Source organism: Embiotoca jacksoni, unplaced genomic scaffold, assembly GCF_022577435.1.
Source record: "Embiotoca jacksoni isolate LCO1_2020_lvr unplaced genomic scaffold, fEmbJac1.0.p SCAF_7, whole genome shotgun sequence".
Classification (NCBI taxonomy): Eukaryota; Metazoa; Chordata; class Actinopteri; family Embiotocidae; genus Embiotoca; species Embiotoca jacksoni.
In genome coordinates this window covers 15686911-15704075 of record NW_027185425.1, presented here as the reverse complement: position 1 = coordinate 15704075, position 17165 = coordinate 15686911, and the positions used below count along the sequence as shown (strand labels likewise).

The window sequence follows — 17165 nt, the reverse complement described above, 5'->3', positions numbered from 1 at the left end:
AGAGTAGCACCGCGTTAACTCAATAACAAGCCGATAACTCCCGGCCTCTGTGATACGCATCGGAGTATGACAAGTGTGTGTGCTTTTCGGTTCAGTTATTGTGTACGAGGTTCGTCTGGGCCTCATATAAATGATTTTACTCTCTCTCCGGGGCAATGTTCGGTAAATGATTTACATCCTCGCAGCAGTTTTGTTTCTGATGTCGACGTACGTGTGTGTGTGTGTGAGACTTGATGTTTCCTGCCCCTGTGTGTCAACGCCTCGCGCTCCTGTGCGGCATGATTTCTTGCTCGCACAGCATGTATAATGCATATCCCAAATTATATGTTACATGTTGGCCTACCTTCCTATACCTCCCCCCCCCCCCCTTCCCCTCCTCTGACTTCCACCCGAGCTTCAGCAGACATTGTAATGCACAGGCTTTGGCTCCCGAATGCTTTATTTGGCCGCATATAAGACCAATTCCAGCCAGATTTATGACTTTTGGAGTCGGCTTGTTTCACCGAATCCCCCAGACAGGACACAATTCATGGCTGTTGTGTGCGATGCCTGCTCTGTTTTCAAATCTGAGAGCCACAACATTGCAGGCGTGCCAAGGGAGCTGTAAGGAGAAGCCCTTTATATTTGCAGCAACCCACCTCTTATTTAGCTTTTTCTACATTCACCACCTGAAAAAGAAAAAAAAAAAAAAAAACGCCCTGGGCAATTTTTATTACAGCCTCCTTCAATTACACCGTCATCATAAAACAACACACATTTAATCACAGCCTCTGCTAACATGATAAAGTAGTTCATCACAAAGAAACGCCAGGTCTTAACAATAGAAACATACATTTCAGGGCGGACAGATATTAGATATGTGTCAATAAAAAAGATCTATGTTTCACAGGTACCAGCGCAGCCCCTTGAATTATTATTGAGGAGGTGGATGACATGATCAGTAACTTATCTAACTCCTGTGGAGACTACTCCTGCGCTCCGTAGGGGGAGAGCGGTATCCTCTGGTTGTGGTGACAAGGGGAGGCGGGTCGGGCAGATGCTCCCCCACAGGGGGATTCATGTGCTTTAAGGAAACAGTGACAATCCATGTTGGGAATAGAGTGTTAAAGAAATCCCTGTGGTGGGAAGACTCTCCAGACAAAGAGAAGAGTCTGCTGGGGGTGCAGCAGGGATTCACGCTGACTGGTTTTCCCACTGGGAAGATGGATATGTCACCAGTGTGACTCTGACACCATTGAGACTTGACATATAGGTTAAAGATAGCAGCCAACATACATTAATTCTGAAGGCTCAACCCGCTCACCCTTGTATAAATTCTGTGTTTAATCCATCATAATCTGCTCAAGTTCATACAGAAACAAACTGGTTTACACTCAAACAGATGTGTTCCTTAGATCCTCCCGTTTGTGGATTCATTCATCATGCAGACGAATCAAAGGCTTAACGTGAACCCACCCTGTACCAACCTGTTGTGTCATCTCCTCTGCTGCTTTATGCCGACTGTCCACTACAGTTATGGCAACCACATCGCCTTTAGAAACAACATTTATTTTCAACTGTTTTTGTACAGCTAATACTTTTGAGGAAACACAATGCTGGCGGAATTTTCTAGGAACAAGTTGACGAAATGATGCTTGACATCCATATACTTACAGAAAACTGTTCACTGACAGCATATTTCAAGTCAAAGAGATCCCCTAGTAGGGACTAAAGACATAATAATATTGTTGCACGAGAACAGTACGGACCACCGTGGCATGAATGGAGCAGAGAGAAAACATTTAATTATGGTACAATGATGTTTGGGTTTTCCTAAATAGGCAACGTGCCCACTCATAGCACGTTGAGGAAAACACCAGTTCCTCTCCCACCACAATACAATAATTGCACCACTCCTACATACCGGATTGGCTCCGTGCCACTTCTTTCTGTTCCCCAAAAATTTGACACAAACTTTGACGTGTACTGTCCGCTGAAGTTTCGGGTGCATGGAGAAATCGCAGATGTGCCGCTTGGAAACGTTCTCTATAGAGAGGACCAACGTATTCTAATCACATGGAGTCAAATACTCCGGTTTTGTTCACATTATACTGGCGTGTCAGAGATAAACACAAGCAGCCTTGGATTTAGGCACCAAAAACCACATTGTTAGGGTTGGAAAAAAAACATGGTTTGGGTTCAAATTTTACTCGAGTAAAACAATAAAAACATTTTACGTAAGTAATGTTAAGTATATATAAATGACTGTACTACTACTATGTAACTTACTTGTGTTACTGAAGAGAAAATCCACTTGACTTCTGCTTCCTCGCGGACTCAAACTCCGTCTCCCAGGTGAGAGTCCTGTGTTTTTTTCCATCTAACCACCTCCAACTTCTTCCTCGTGGCCTTTATCACTCTTTCTACTACATCACATGACCTTCTTCAACACAGGTGGTCACGTATCCGATGCCAGCGGCTTTAACAAAACTGCAGTATTTGAGGCTCTGTGAATGAAAACGGACTGAGATGGCAGATCAGAAAATATTTGTTTACATCTTTTTTTAATAGTCATTTGTAAGCGTGTTGGAAGGCACTGATTAACAATGTCATCCTGCCTACAAGGGTTAACAAATCAGAAAACACTCACAGCTGTACGAGTTATTTTTAAACTCATCATATGCTGTTAGTCAAAGCTGATTTTGTAGTAAACGGTATAGCTTCTTTTTAGATCTGTTTTATCAACACTGTATATGCCGCAGTTGGAGATAAATATTTGTTTTTTCTGGGGTTTTTTTTTATATCATAAGATTATTATAGTACTCCGTTTCCCAAAAATCCTTTGATGTGACATCTGTAAACTCTCAGCAAGGTCATGTTTACCTACCGGGCAGGTCTGTGGTCACTTCATAGAAAAAAAACACATTAATTTTCCTTGAAGCTTACTTGATATTTGCTCATAAAACATACATTTTCCAGCTTGGATTTGTTAATTCCCATCAACATGTGGACTAATCCAGCGAGTCCTAAATGTTGTTATTCCCATGCTTCTGTTGTACTGAAACCAGAGTTATAGTTCCCAATAAGAAACAAGAAGGTAATTGTGAATAAATAATGGGGTAAAAGACTTGACATCAAAGAAGCAAATTCTATTTTTAGGTGGTGTAGAATTTTGAACAGAACAAAACAATTTCAAAGAAGAGAAATTATTAAGAAAAAAAGAGGAGAAAAAAACTAAGATAAGAAGGTGCCCAGAGACAGTGATTTTGATTGAGAGAAGGAGAGACGAAGAGGAGGAGGCGGGGGAAAGAGGGGATTTTCAGCGGGGAATTGGATGGATAGAGAGAAAGAGTGTGTCCAGGGGGCGTGGAGGAAGCGCTGCAACAGAAGTGCAGGTAGCGCGTAAGTGGGCGAGAGAGCTAGAGGGAGGCTGGGAGAGAGAGGGAGGGAGCGGGAGTTTGTATTGCATTCCTGTTGCATCAGTTCACAGTAACAAGATTTGAAGATGCAGGCTCAGACATACTAATAGGTTTGGCACTGACGTCCCCCCCGCCCTCCTCCCCTTATACCCTCCCTGTACACACACACACACACATCCTCCTCCTTGCGCACACACACACACACACACACACCAGTAATAGACAGTTCTGCTCAGCAACATGGCTCAACTCGCCACTCACATTTATTCCTGTTGATACCTTTGTGACGTGAGTGACCAGGAGACACACACACACACACACCACACACACACACACACACACACACACACACACACACACACACACACACACACATAAGAATACTGAATAATCCCCCACCAAAGATGCAGATAAAGAAATTGACCTCGAGCCGCAGTGAATAGAGCCATCAGGAGAGGAAATAAACACAAGCAAGGCCACCGTATAAGAACACACAATAACTCCTCCCGAGCAAATCTAATTCAGACGTTTGTCGTGGCACGACGGCGTGGCCTTTTTCGTAAAACTGTCAGAGCCTCCTGGGCTCGTCTTTGTTCGTCTGACAATCTGAGGAGATATTTTGTATTTTTCACAGCGAGAATGAAACAAAAACGTCTCACACAAATGACAATATATTTTAATCTCTGCATTAAAAGACAGTGGGGATTGTGGATCATTTTCTTGTTTTCAAGTGGCTATTGAAAGGAATTGGCGCTCCAAAGCACTTTAATCTTAAATTAACCCTGACAAAACAAATCGAATGGGACGCACACGGGGCACCGAAATGTGGTCAGTTTTAAATTCCTGCCTCTCTAGAGGATTGGGATGTTTGTTTTTTTAGGGGGGAAGACTGATCTCAGGGCTGTGCTTAAGAGGAGCTTAAACTGGCAATCAAAAACAGCGTGTTGCCATTATGTTGCAACATTCTGTGTATTTTTAGTCATGGCCGTAAAAATGAGAAGAAAAAAAAAATAGAAAAACAGCTCATTTTCTGGCATAACATATTCTGTAAATGCACAAACAAACTGTAACATCAGAAAACCAGAGATCATTAAAGCCCCTTTCAAAGACATGAAATTACCCTGCAACATTCCTACTGTATATCTTTAACAAAAAGTAGAATGAGTATGTTGGGGAATTTGAAATGAATGAATGAATTTCACTGTATCTTTTTTTCTCCTCCTCCTCACGGCTATAAAGCAACATAAGCTTAAAGTTGATCTGTTGTCTTTTCTTGTTTTTTTCATCCTATACTCCACCAAACCGTTAAATTCCAATGCAGCTCAGGTTTTAAATCCCCCGATGAGTGTTTCCCTCGAAGGACCCAAACCCTTTCTTCTATTCTCTCTCTTTTTCTTTTTTTTTTAAGCTTGTGAGTTCTTTCAGGTCGAACTGGTACTTTATGTGTAAAGAAGAGAGACAGTGAATCAATAATCAAAGCTCACCGTCTGCATGCCCAAAGGCGAATGGTTTCTCCCCTCTCAGTCGGTGCTGGGGATCATTCATACTGTATAAAAGGCATTGCTAATGCGTTGCTGTATGAGCAATAAGAGAAGCCCGTACACGCTCCTTTTTCTTCTCCGGGAGCTTTTTGGGTTGATCCTTGTTGTTTCAGCATCTTGTGATCCAGCACCACAAGAAAGGAGATCTCTTAGCTGGATGATAGAGCGTTGTGGGTTTTTATTAATTTGCTTTATACATAAAGGTGAGGGACTGCCTCGGGTGAAACAGGTAGCGCTTCAGATCTCTTAAAAGTGTAATCTGATACAGTGTGTTGTACTGCTTTGCAATGACAAGACTGTTGAGTGTTTGGAAGTGTTCACTGTGGGCGGATGTCACTGAACACACGCCAAAACAAACACACAAAAGGCAAACGAGAGGCCTTGCTTATATCACTAATTAAAGAGTGATTAGCACTAATGGTACATATTGATCGTCAGAGGCTGACGTAATTGCAGAAGGTAATCTGTTTAGTATCATGGCACTCAAGGCCTGTAAATTGAACTCCACTGAACCTAAAATGGTTAAAGGCTCCCCTGGTTGTTTGTTTGGCACATCATCCTTTTATGGTATTCAAGCAGGAATCAATTACCATACATTGAATCCTTCCATTAAACAGCGAGTGTCCAATCATAGCAGCAAGAACTCGGCACGGCAGACCTGTAAGGCTTTGGGTTTTTCCAAATGCATCTGACTGGAAAAGTGGTACTCTGTATTTAAACATTTGGACTGGGCTTTTTCTTTTTTACAGAGTCCCAAACCTAAAAAATGTATGTAAAAAAAGGGCTTAAACAGTTTGCCGCCAGCTGCTAACATCTGCATCTGCTAACTACCTAAAATAGTAATCGAGCATTATTCCCAAGACCAGGCATTCTGTACTGCATTGTTTTGACCTGTTACAGAGCAACAAAACACAAAAACACATCATAAAAAAATTAAAGCGATTAACAGCCCAGTTTATGATTAGCCCAATGCACCGTATAGTTTTTCCTCATCAGGAAGTTGGTCCTGGTTGTTGCTACATAAGATTTTAGGCTAATGTTTGTGGTTCTTTTCCAGTTTACACTCAAGCAACTCATTTGTCAAAACAGCTTTACATTTGCCAAATTGTCATACGACCGTTTCGCTTGTTGAAGTATGCAGGCTTAACCTAATCAGCTAAACAAGATTAGTTAAGAGTTAGAATAAAATAGTCAGGTCTGCCATTTTTCTTTATCATACTACATACACTGGGAATAACTAATAATGGCATGCGACCATGATGTCACCCATTGGTTTGTGAACTGACATTTTGTAGCCTTAGTTTAAATATTTTGGCCGTCGCTATCATGTTTTTTTTTGGAGCCAGAAGTACCATATTTGGACAAACAGGGAAGGAGTGAGTGGCAGATCTGATTTGATCTGTCTGGGGACCTGAAGACACCTACAGTAAAAACCTGAATTCACCCCAGGCCTTTCAATTTAACAAGACCCCCCCAGATATACCTGTCTTTGAGGCTCTGAGGCTTTGAGGTTCAATATTGTGTTGTAGTGCGATGTCATATAGTGCGATGTAGTGCGATGTAGTGCGATGTCATATATATATATATATATATATAAACTTTACTAAAGTGTTAGGGCTGAGAGAGCATTAGCATGTGAATACAACTTCACTTTGACAAAAACGAATCTCCAGTGAATTGTTGATGTCGCCAAACCTCTCCCTGTGTTCTTGTTTGGCTCGGTAACCTTAAATTTCGTGATCTGAAAGCACATTAGCCCACAGACGGTTGACTGAGCTGTGACCTTTCACAACTTCCAGGTCAGAGGTCAGTCATAATCTGCCTATCACCATTCCTGCCATAACCCGTCTGACATTTCACTGACTCTGACTCCAAATGTCAACCCATAATCTGTAAGGGTGAGCGCTGCCAGGCCGCCGCTCTCCTGCTTCTCACCGATACATGTTCCTGTTTACTCCAATACTTTCTCTCTCTTTCAACATTTTTTTCCTGAGGATTAGGTTACATAAACAAGTTTGATGTTTTTTCAAAGTCTGAAATGGAAACTGTCCACTGGGTTCAAAACAGTTATCTTCCCCTCTCCCCATGGCTGAGTGAGTTCTGAATATGTGTGGCAGGTCAACGGCAGCCTGCATCTTTGTTCGTGTGAGATAGACGGAAGGTAAATGAGTATTGTTGCTTGTGTCGACTTCCATTCGGAGCCGGTGGGAAGATGGAGGGTGATCATCTGGTGCCGGTGTCCCCCTTCGTAATGGGGAAAAGGATTGTGGGAGAAAGGAGCGTCGAGCCTCATTTATGCCTTGATTCCTCAATCTCTTTATTTATATCTCCCCCCACATGCTCAGGGCGTCCTGCCAAATTCATGCTGCCGTGTGTCTGCGTGTGTGCACACATGTGCGTGTGTTTGATCTCTGGATGCATCGGGAGCTGGTAATCCATGCTCATTAAACTTAGACAGTGTATATAGGTGCAGTATTGGTCATTGCATTTCCAATGAGATTCAGATTTCGTCAGTTTTTCGAGGTAATGTGGGCTGAGAATTTGGGCAGTGAAATTGGTGTGTTTTGACCTTTTGTGTAAGTCATTTTCTTTCACATTAGACGGAGAGAATATTTTCCAATTCAGTCCAATTAACTCTCCAGTTTATTTGAACTTACTTTCTACTGAAAAAAGGGAGCAACATCCATGAATTATCCTGAATCACCAGGACATCATTTTTTTTTAATAAGGAGGATTCTTTTTTTTTTTTTTACATCATCTTGTAATAATTTTGAGAGCCGCCTCCACAGTACTGAGTTGGTGGCAGAAATCTTGTGCCTGAGGTGAGCTTAAAACAAATAACCCTATTGGCCTAAATATAGGACCAAATTGATTAAAAGACAACCGTGCAGTTTCTAACACTCTGTTGTTGAATTGATTTTGATTTTCCGACTTGTTCTGTTTCAATGGAATACTTTTACTCCATATATATGACGGACCTCTTTAATCAAGCCCTTTGTATGCTTGTAAACTTGTATACACAACCTTTGTGTGGCTTGTCAGTCTCATTCTCACCAACTCTCCTGAGGCAGTCGCAATTATTTTCTCTGTCTGTTACCGTTTTCTGTCTTTTTGAGCTCCTCATCATGACTTCTCTGTGGTTCTTGGCTTTTTGACAGACGATTCAGTCACTGGTCTGTTTCTGTCACGGAGCCAGAAGTGGGTCAAATTGAACCCGCTACACTTCTTAAAAGCAATTTTACTATCACAGCAACATAAAGAACACACAAACAACCCATGATGCAACTTTTTTTGGAGCACGGCAACTACACCGGTATCGCTTCATTAAAAGAGACTGTGAATATGTATTGCAATTGTCTGCTCTCCAAAGACAACCATCAGTATTTCAAAAGTGATTTTCAGAAAAGAATATTATCTTGCCTCATTTGATTGGTTGTTACTGTTGTCCTAGACTTATTTTGTTTTGTTTTTTTAAATCCTATTTTATCTGTATTATTTCTGCCTGATTTTATACGTGCCTCAGCTCTGTTTTGTTTTAATCCCAGAAATACCATATAAAGCACTTTGTTTAATACTATTATAATTATTACTATTATTATGTCTGTTGTAGAATTAGATTAAGTAGAGTAGTTTCCAACGGCCACACTTTAATGCAGAGCAAAAACCCGAGGGGTTGAAACACTCTAATCTTTCAAATGTGGACACTGGCGTAAAAATTCACCAAAATGACTATCTAAAGAATTCAAGAAAAAAATTAGTGGGAGGATTTTGAGCCATTTTGAGCCCTGTTGGCTTTCTCAGCTCCTCATGTCATCGCAATCCTTGCGTAAAGTAGACTTGCTTGATGAATTGTACATTTTGAAAAATGTAATGCACCACTAACCAGTTATACGATATTAGTACAATAGTTATACGCACTGTTCAATAATCTAACAAGCACCTTAAAAGCAAATCGACCCCATAGAGACCTATCTTACAACGGCGCCAAGCGCAAGCCAACTATCTTTGCAAATCTTTGACCAACGCAGTTGTCATTTTCCCTTCCAGAGCTCACGTCGTTTTTAATAGCAAATGAAATCGACCAACAAATATCGGTTCTGAAGTCAGACTGTTCTAGGGGGCGCTTTAACACAGCAATATGTGCCAACATGGGTTGGTGCACAAAGCGCTTACACTCTGCTTGTTGCGCAAACAGGGACATACAGCAGCAAAAACATGCAAAAGATTCAAAGTAAGAAGATTACAGTGTGAAAAAATATTATTGTATGTATCAATCTGTTAAATCTGCACACAAGCAGATCCATTTCCTCTGCTCGAAGCGTTCTTTCCTACTATCAAATCAGCTGTTATCCTAAAAGTAATCCGCCAAGGTACAAGCGCACTTGGCTTTTAAACAGAATCGGAAATGACGCTTTGATTGGTTTATTTCTTGTTAAAACACACCGATGACTAAGAAACTAAGTATAACTCCTTTGAAGCATGCGCTTTACTTTGTGCTCAGATTATCCCTTGTTAAATTAGCAAAAATAGATTTAGACACTTGTGCCATGTGCTTTAGATTGTGCACTTGGCTCGTTAAAATTGAACCCTGACCCCTTTAAACCATTATGTGTAATTAAGAAAATATGCAATGTTATTTTTGTGATTTATCTGAACTGTAACCTCTATTCTGTCATGTGGATACAAATCAACTATCCATTTAAAAAATACTTAATTCACGCCAGCCCACACACCTCATGTTCATATAGCATGCAGCAGATATTGATATCACTTCCATTACCATTAATGCCTCTTACTTTGATGTACTGCATGAATGTAGGTCATGAGGTTTTATGGCAGCACTTTAAAGGTTGGTAAAATCTATTCCAGCACATAAAAAAAGCTAAGTAAACCCAGTTTTTCTGGGTTTATCCTCCCCTACATGCCCTGTTCCCATTCTTTCATCAATCAGCCAACACCCACTTCTTGTCATGTACATGTCATGGCTCTTAGTGTGGATTCTGACGTATCCAGATACCTGAAGCGCTGTAAAGAAATGTCAGATCTCTCCCACAGCCCTGTAGCAGTGTGCAATCGTGTGACGTTGAGGAAGTTTGCCATTAGGCCCGAGTGCCACCCCATCTTCCCGGCCTAAGGCTAAGACATCGTCTCCAGCTCCCCAACAAGAGTCCCAGGCATCTTGGCTGGAGCTGCCACGAAACGCACATGCCGATCCGCTGCATCGCTGCCATTTAGCTGTGCTACGTATAGATGCCAAACTCATCACACGACGCCGTGATGTTCGTCTTGCTTCCAACTCTTTTTTTCCCCCTGCGTATATGTTGAAGGTGTGGAGTGAGCACTCAATCGTTGTGACATATATAGGTCCTGTGTGGTTAATGGTGTGTATGTGTGTGAGAAAGAGAAGCTGTGGAGTAGGGATGGGGGTAAAAGTGGCGGTGTCAATCATGGAGACACACATAGATTACGATCATTTCCCCTCAATTACGCTTTATAAAAAGAGAGGTGGGGAACTGAGGAAGAAGAATGGGGAAAAGGCGAGAAAGAGGGGAAGGAATGATCTCAATTATAAGAAATGGAACTCATCTCTGAGCTTTAAAAACCCAATCACATGGCTCCCATTTCATTTTCAGATCGTTCGAGATTACTGCCACACATATATCCTATGTGATTCCACTCACACAGCTGCTAATGCTCTCTCGGTGTGTGTTTTACTGAGATATCAGCCTGTACGCCCTACATTTATTACTCTGATCCATAATATGACATTATTGCATCATCTGTCCACCCAACATTTCTCAAGCCCTAAGGCACTCGTAACTGAAGTAACAGACGGCGATTGCGTGCGTGTGTGTGTTTTTAATGCACGTGTGTGCAGCCATATGTGTGTGTAGGCTCTTGTGTACAAGCTGGAAGCAAGCACAGGTTGTGTTTGAATTGATGGCCAATCGTTGCACTTGCGCATGTCCATATGTTTCAACCCGCAGCTACATCCACCATCTGTCTCGGTATGATGCTAATTTAGCTCTCCTGTCATGATCGACTGTCTGCGTATTCCCCACTGTCTCCCATCACCTGCTTTGTTGTTGCTGGGTGTTGCTGTAGCAGCGATTCACACTTGTTACCAGGCCCCCTTTCCCCGGCTCCTGTAAGCAGTGCTGGTGGTTAGACGTGAGAGCCCTGAGGGTGGTGGGTGCGCGTGGGTGCGCGTTATAGAGGGAGGGTTTGGGGTGCGGGGTTCAGCCTCTATATGGCTCGTCTCAAGCATAGCCCGGGGAGGCATGTCAGGATATTCTCTGGATAATCACTCAAAGCCGGGGTGTTTACCCGCTGCTTATAGCGGGGGAAGGGGTAGCAAACCTGCCGAGTAGTTTGCTCGTGGAGGTCAAGAGGGTGAAGGGTGAGAAAACGTGAGGACAGGGGAGCACGTTTGTACTGGTGCCATTTTGCTTGAGAGGAGGGAGTGTAGAAGTATGACACATGTATGGAAGGACATGCTTTCACTGCGCTGTGCGCAGGCCTGCAAGGTAATGATATGCGAAATATCACGTGCACACATATTAGAAGGAAGTCAACTTGATAGATTTGAAGGAAAATGGTCAAAGGCGGCATGGTGGTGCAGCGGATAGCAGTGGGTATGAACCCTGGCTGGGACCTTTCTGTGTGGAGTTCTGCTTGTGCCTACGTGGGTTTTCTCAGGTACTCTGCCTTCCAAAGACATGCTGTTGGCCCTGTGATGGACTGGTGACCTGTCCATGGTGTACCCTGCCTTCACCCATAGTCAGCTGGGACCCTGTTCAGGATAAAGCGGGTACAGATAATGGATGGTCAGGGGATATCTTTTTAAAGCCAAAATTACAAATATATGTTTAAAGCTAGCATAACCCTCATCCTTACGTTGAAACAAACCTATCAAGAAATCAAAAGATCCTTCCTCTTGCTCTTGAAGTTGGCAGACTTAAAAACATCCATGAGGCCAACAGACTGTGAAATGTGATTCTATTTCATAGTCTCATCCGTTTCCGGACCATGTACAGACGATTCTGAAACTGAAGTCTTTCCAGTAATCAGATAAATCTTACACAGAATAAGATTGTTTCAAATGTACAGCCCGGGCCTCTGACCTTTGACATCTTCATTGTTACACACAATGTTGAATGGCACAGATTGAGCTTATTTCTAAGTTTCTGCGCTCCAGTTGTGTGGAACATGAAGTCTGAACTTTTTGATTGCCCCTCGTATCAGTGTACATTCGGTGTTTGCTCATGATTTGTCCTCTGATTTGATGTCAGTTAGATTTTGTCTTTTCAGTCTTTAAAGTGTGAAGTGAACATCTGCCTTAATAACCTTCTGAAAGCCTTCCTAAAGCCAGACATAGATTTTATCTTGACTGTTGGTGTCGAACCTGACATGATCAAACTCCGGTCAGTATGAGGATCAGCCTTTGAAAGCTCATAATTGTCAACCCCTCGTCAGTTACCTTGCTTCATGAGTGAGATTTGGCAAAGTAACATCATAGTTATTCTCACTGTATTTCTTAGCACAAGTCAGCCATCTGTGTTACACAACTCTACAGACTTTGTGACTTACCTTGGGGGACAGATATTGGCGTGACGCATCAAGAGCGGGCGATAATTAACGCAGCGCACCGTGTTGTTAGCGCGATCCTGGCGTTCCCCCAGAGCGCTACAAAGCTGTCATGTGACCAAAGCTGCATCTGAGGGTTGCACATACTCACACACACAAACACATATTCACAACGACAGCGTTTGAAGGTAAAGACGGAGACGTTCCTGTGGGGCGATGCTCACCTAAGGGACGGATTGAAAGAGATGCAGGGTGCATGTGGCATGAGAGACAGACTCAACTTAAAGGGGAAAAAATATGAAGACAGGAGGAAGAGAAATGGGTGATTGAGACAAAAGCAGATGAGGGGAGAGTTGAGTGTGTCCTGTCTGATAAACAGGAACATGGCTCATCATTACAGGGAGCACCGGGGGAGCACTGTGGCCCATCTGCCAGCTAATACATACTAATGCTCCCACTGCACTGTAAAGCCACCATCAAAGCCACAGGACACGGACGTGGCGTGTGCACTCCATCGCATGGCCACTGAAACACAGGGATGTGGTAAATCAGAAGCGAGGCATCCAGGATTTTCAAAGGTGGCTGATGATGGTGGAAACATAATTAAAGATGATGACACGGCAGCGAACAGTAAATCCACGTAACTACGCAGCCAAAACGAGAGAAGTCTGTAGGTGTCCGCATACTGCCCACGCCGCTCGCTCGGATCAGGAGGTAATTGTCGTGGTGATGTGAATTTAAAGCAGTTTTCAAATCTGTTTCACTTCCATGAACATCATACTCGCCTAATGGGCTGAGCATGGCCACCTCCCTGTACAGAGAGCTGCCATCCATCAGACGCTTGCTGGGAATTTTTTTTTTCTTCCTGTTTTTTTTTATCCACCAGAGTGTGTATACTTTGTTGGCACCCCAAATCACATTTTGGCTCTGCTGCAGTTGCCCTATTTTCCTCTTCTCTTTTTCCTCATTAACCATAAACACAAGTGGAGAGGATGGTCCGTCACACAGTGCAGTTTACTGTGTCAGGACGATTTCAAACAGGTTGAAATCCCCGAGCTGTTGAATTTGACACCCACTCAGGCGTGCTATTGCCTTTGATTTTGTGCTGTTTTTTTGTTTTTCCTTTTCTGTTTTCTTTTACTTTTGTGTGTGTGTGTGTGTGTGTGTGTGTGTGTGTGTGTGAGAGAGAGAGGAAGGTGTCAGTGGTGTAAACAGTGAATGTCCCCGGTGTCTGGAGGTATTACACTGAAGCTCAGCCATGCATAGAGGCCTAGGAGGGCCTTTCTGAATCAGTGGACAGGACCGGAGCGACCTTTTCAACTCACATTAAAACAGGGTCACCTCACGGAGATGCAAGTTTGTGGGAGAACGACGCGGAGAGAGGGGAGGACGGATGGAGGCTCGGGAGACACAGATGTGAGGAGGGAGGGGGGACTTGCATGTGAGTGCCCTCTTCCCCATACCTTGTGAAAATGTGCCCTTTCATCATCATTGTATTCCCGTGTGCATCTGTCTATATGTATTTGTGTTCCCCGGCTCTGTGGGGGGAAAACAAATATACTGTACGTGGTCACGATATGCTGTCAGATCTACCGGGTCCATTTGTTCAGAAAGTTTTGCTCTATCAGGGGTGATCAGACCTGAATACACTCAACTAAAGGAGATTTTCTACACGCAACATGGGCCACGCATCGATCAGAGCACTTCTATAGACGTTCATGTTGTCGTGTTTGATATCAGCCTCGTGTCCAATCAAACGCAGGCTCTGCACTCCCTTATAGGCCTAAATAAAACACACATGCATGGCTGCTCTTCTCCTACCTCAGCAACAAATTGTGCAAAAACATCTCCACATATCAAACTTTGTGTGTGTGTGTGTGTGTGTGTGTGTGTGTGTGTGTGTGTGTGTGTGTGTGTGTGTGTGTGTGTGTGTGTGCACGCACGAGTGTGTCTCAGTGCATCAGACCGGTGAAGAGAAGAATAACCCAATTACAGAGACAGTCTGCCTCACAGACATACAGTATGTACACGGATAGAAAGAGGTGTGTGCGTGCGTGCGTGCGTATGTGTGTGTGTGTGTGTGTGTGTGCGTGTGCGTGTGCGTGTGTGTGTGTGTGCGTGCGTGTGTGTGTGTGTGTGTGTGTGTGTGTGTGTGTGTGTGTGTGTGTGTGTGTGTAGGAGACAAACAAAGACGAGCACCATGAGGGAGAATGATTTTTGATGAAAGGAACACAGCAGAAGGGGGGGAGGGGAGAGGGTAAGAGGAGAAATTGCAAGGCTCAAATGAATGAATGCAGAATTAAACCGGAGGTGTGCTGAACAAAGGTGAGCTGGTAAAAATACAACCAACTCTAATATTTGAGGAGAACTCAAATATTGAAATATTTGAATTTATTTAAATGAGGAATCCTGAGGGTGGTGCTGCGCCGTGAGCACGCCTCACTTCATGTACAAAGTATTTTTTTTTAGGGAAAAGGGGAGGAAAAGAAGGGAAATGTGGCCCTGAACCTGACAATTTGGAGGATGTGGTTGCATAGCAACAGACAGCAGCCGAGTACCTAAAAAGCAAAAAAAAAAAAAAAAGCTAGGCTATTTGGCTTGTTAAATATTCTCCTCCTGCCAGGACAACACTCAAAGCTGAATGTGTTTCCATAGAACCAGATTTAGAAAATGAAGCTTTAAAAAAAAGAAGCACATAAGGTAGAAGCTGTACACAAACCAACAGTTATTATTTACTTTATTCACTCTATTATTCGTGCAACATAAACACAACACTGCCTTTATACACAAAATTGATTGCATCCCTGAGAAGATGGACAGTCACTTATGATATAATATTCGACGTGACAGGAAGATATGTCCGTCGGCACCGAGTCACATATTTCATTGTCCACATGGAAGGCGCATATTGTGTTCACATATTATCTAATAAGCCTGTACACAATGGGGAATTTGCATTTGAAATGCCATTTGTGTGTTTGCGAGCTTATAACATGCGGCTGGGGATCAAAGTCGAGGTGTTTTGTCATATTGCAGATAAACACAAAGCAATTTCCCCTTGAATTTATTAACATTTCAGGCGGGATTCCTCGAAGTGCGGACACCGAGGCAGATGCGAGAGGGGGGACTCGTGTCCTACAGATTTCAAATAAAGCAATAAGCTGCACAAGTTGTTTGTTGTGCGTAAAGTCAGCTGTAGATTAAAATACATGACCAAGAAAAAGAAAGAAAAAAAAAGAGGATTTCCCCCCAAAGGACAAACAAGATTCCCCTTTTATTGAAGACATTCAGTACACAATACCCATACATTACCTGCCATTGAATAATACATCAAAACCACCCTCTTTTTTTTATTATAATTTTTTTTTTTTATTATTATTATTCCTTAATCTTTTTTGAATCCATCACAGGCCTGAAAATCAAAGCTGTGCTTCGGCGAGCTTTTTCAACTTTGCAGCGTCTCCACTATCTCCAGCTGCGGTTATTAAGGTTTCTTTTTGCACATGAATAGGACGGCGTTGCTCCGGGATATATTGTAAGTGACTGCTGTTGATCTCGCCACTAGTGTTTCTCACAGAGCTGTGAATAATAGATAGTAAAGCTGACCAGAGATAATATGTCTCTCAATGAGAACATAGCTCCTAGCGCATGCAGCGTCTGAGAGAATGCTAACAAGGAGCTTTTTTTTTTCTTTTTTTTTCTCCCCTCTATCTCTCATTTTTTTCTTTTTTCTTTTTGCAAACCCGCAGAATGTTCCTTTTTCTGTTGCCTCTCATGCATTTATTAATAACAGAGTTCCTTTCAAAACATCTCCTCTGGATAAGATGGATAACACATTCCTTTTATCATACGCTCTCCTTTTTTTCGTGCGCGCACACACACAGCATATACAGTATCGCGCTGACAGTGATGAGCTGTGAAAATCGTATGGGAAGGCTGGATTGAGGTTTTGTAGCCTTTCAACACATAAATTTGGGTCACAGAATAGATTATCACCCCGCACATGTCACTCTGATGCTGATAGATGCACGCAATCCCACACCACTCATAAATTACACATGCTTCATGAAAATGAGTGCACTGTTTAAATTGATGAATGATCATCCTGTAGACTGATATGTACTCTACTGCACATACAGTTTCTCTTTCCACCGCATGAATATTCAACATGCACTAATATCTGTTTTCAAAGTAAAAGTTTGTCCAATGAGGTGTTTTTCAAAATAAAAGCCAACTTTTTTTTCGAGCGCTTTTATAAATTCCCAGCCCATTTCTGATTAGATTGAAAGGAGCGGCGGTCCTTATACGACAGAGCGCAGGTTCTGGACTGCAGAGGTCGTATCAAAAGGATCCTATAGAAAAATAAAGACAGACAGCTCTGCCACTCAGTGCACTCAGAAGCACTCCACTGTGAAGAATTTGCAGTGTTTGAAGTCAATGACAGCTTTTAGGGATTTGGTGGAGACTCAAGCCTTCTCTCTTCCCACTCTCACACATAAAGATGAGTCTTGGGTGTGTGTGTGTGTGTGTGTGTGTGTGTGTGTGTGTGTGTGTGTGTGTGTGTGTGTGTGTGTGTGTGTGTGTGTGTGTGTGTGTGTGTGAATCTGAAGGTGACATAGACAAAGTACAATTTCAGCTA

At 42.7% G+C, this 17165-nt stretch overlaps 1 protein-coding gene across 4 annotated transcripts in view; it reads left to right on the top strand.

Moving 5' to 3' along the window:
- nrsn1l (neurensin 1-like) overlaps nucleotides 1–17165 on the top strand; it is a 287058-nt gene that overhangs the window by 120757 nt on the left and 149136 nt on the right. The window lies entirely within an intron of this gene.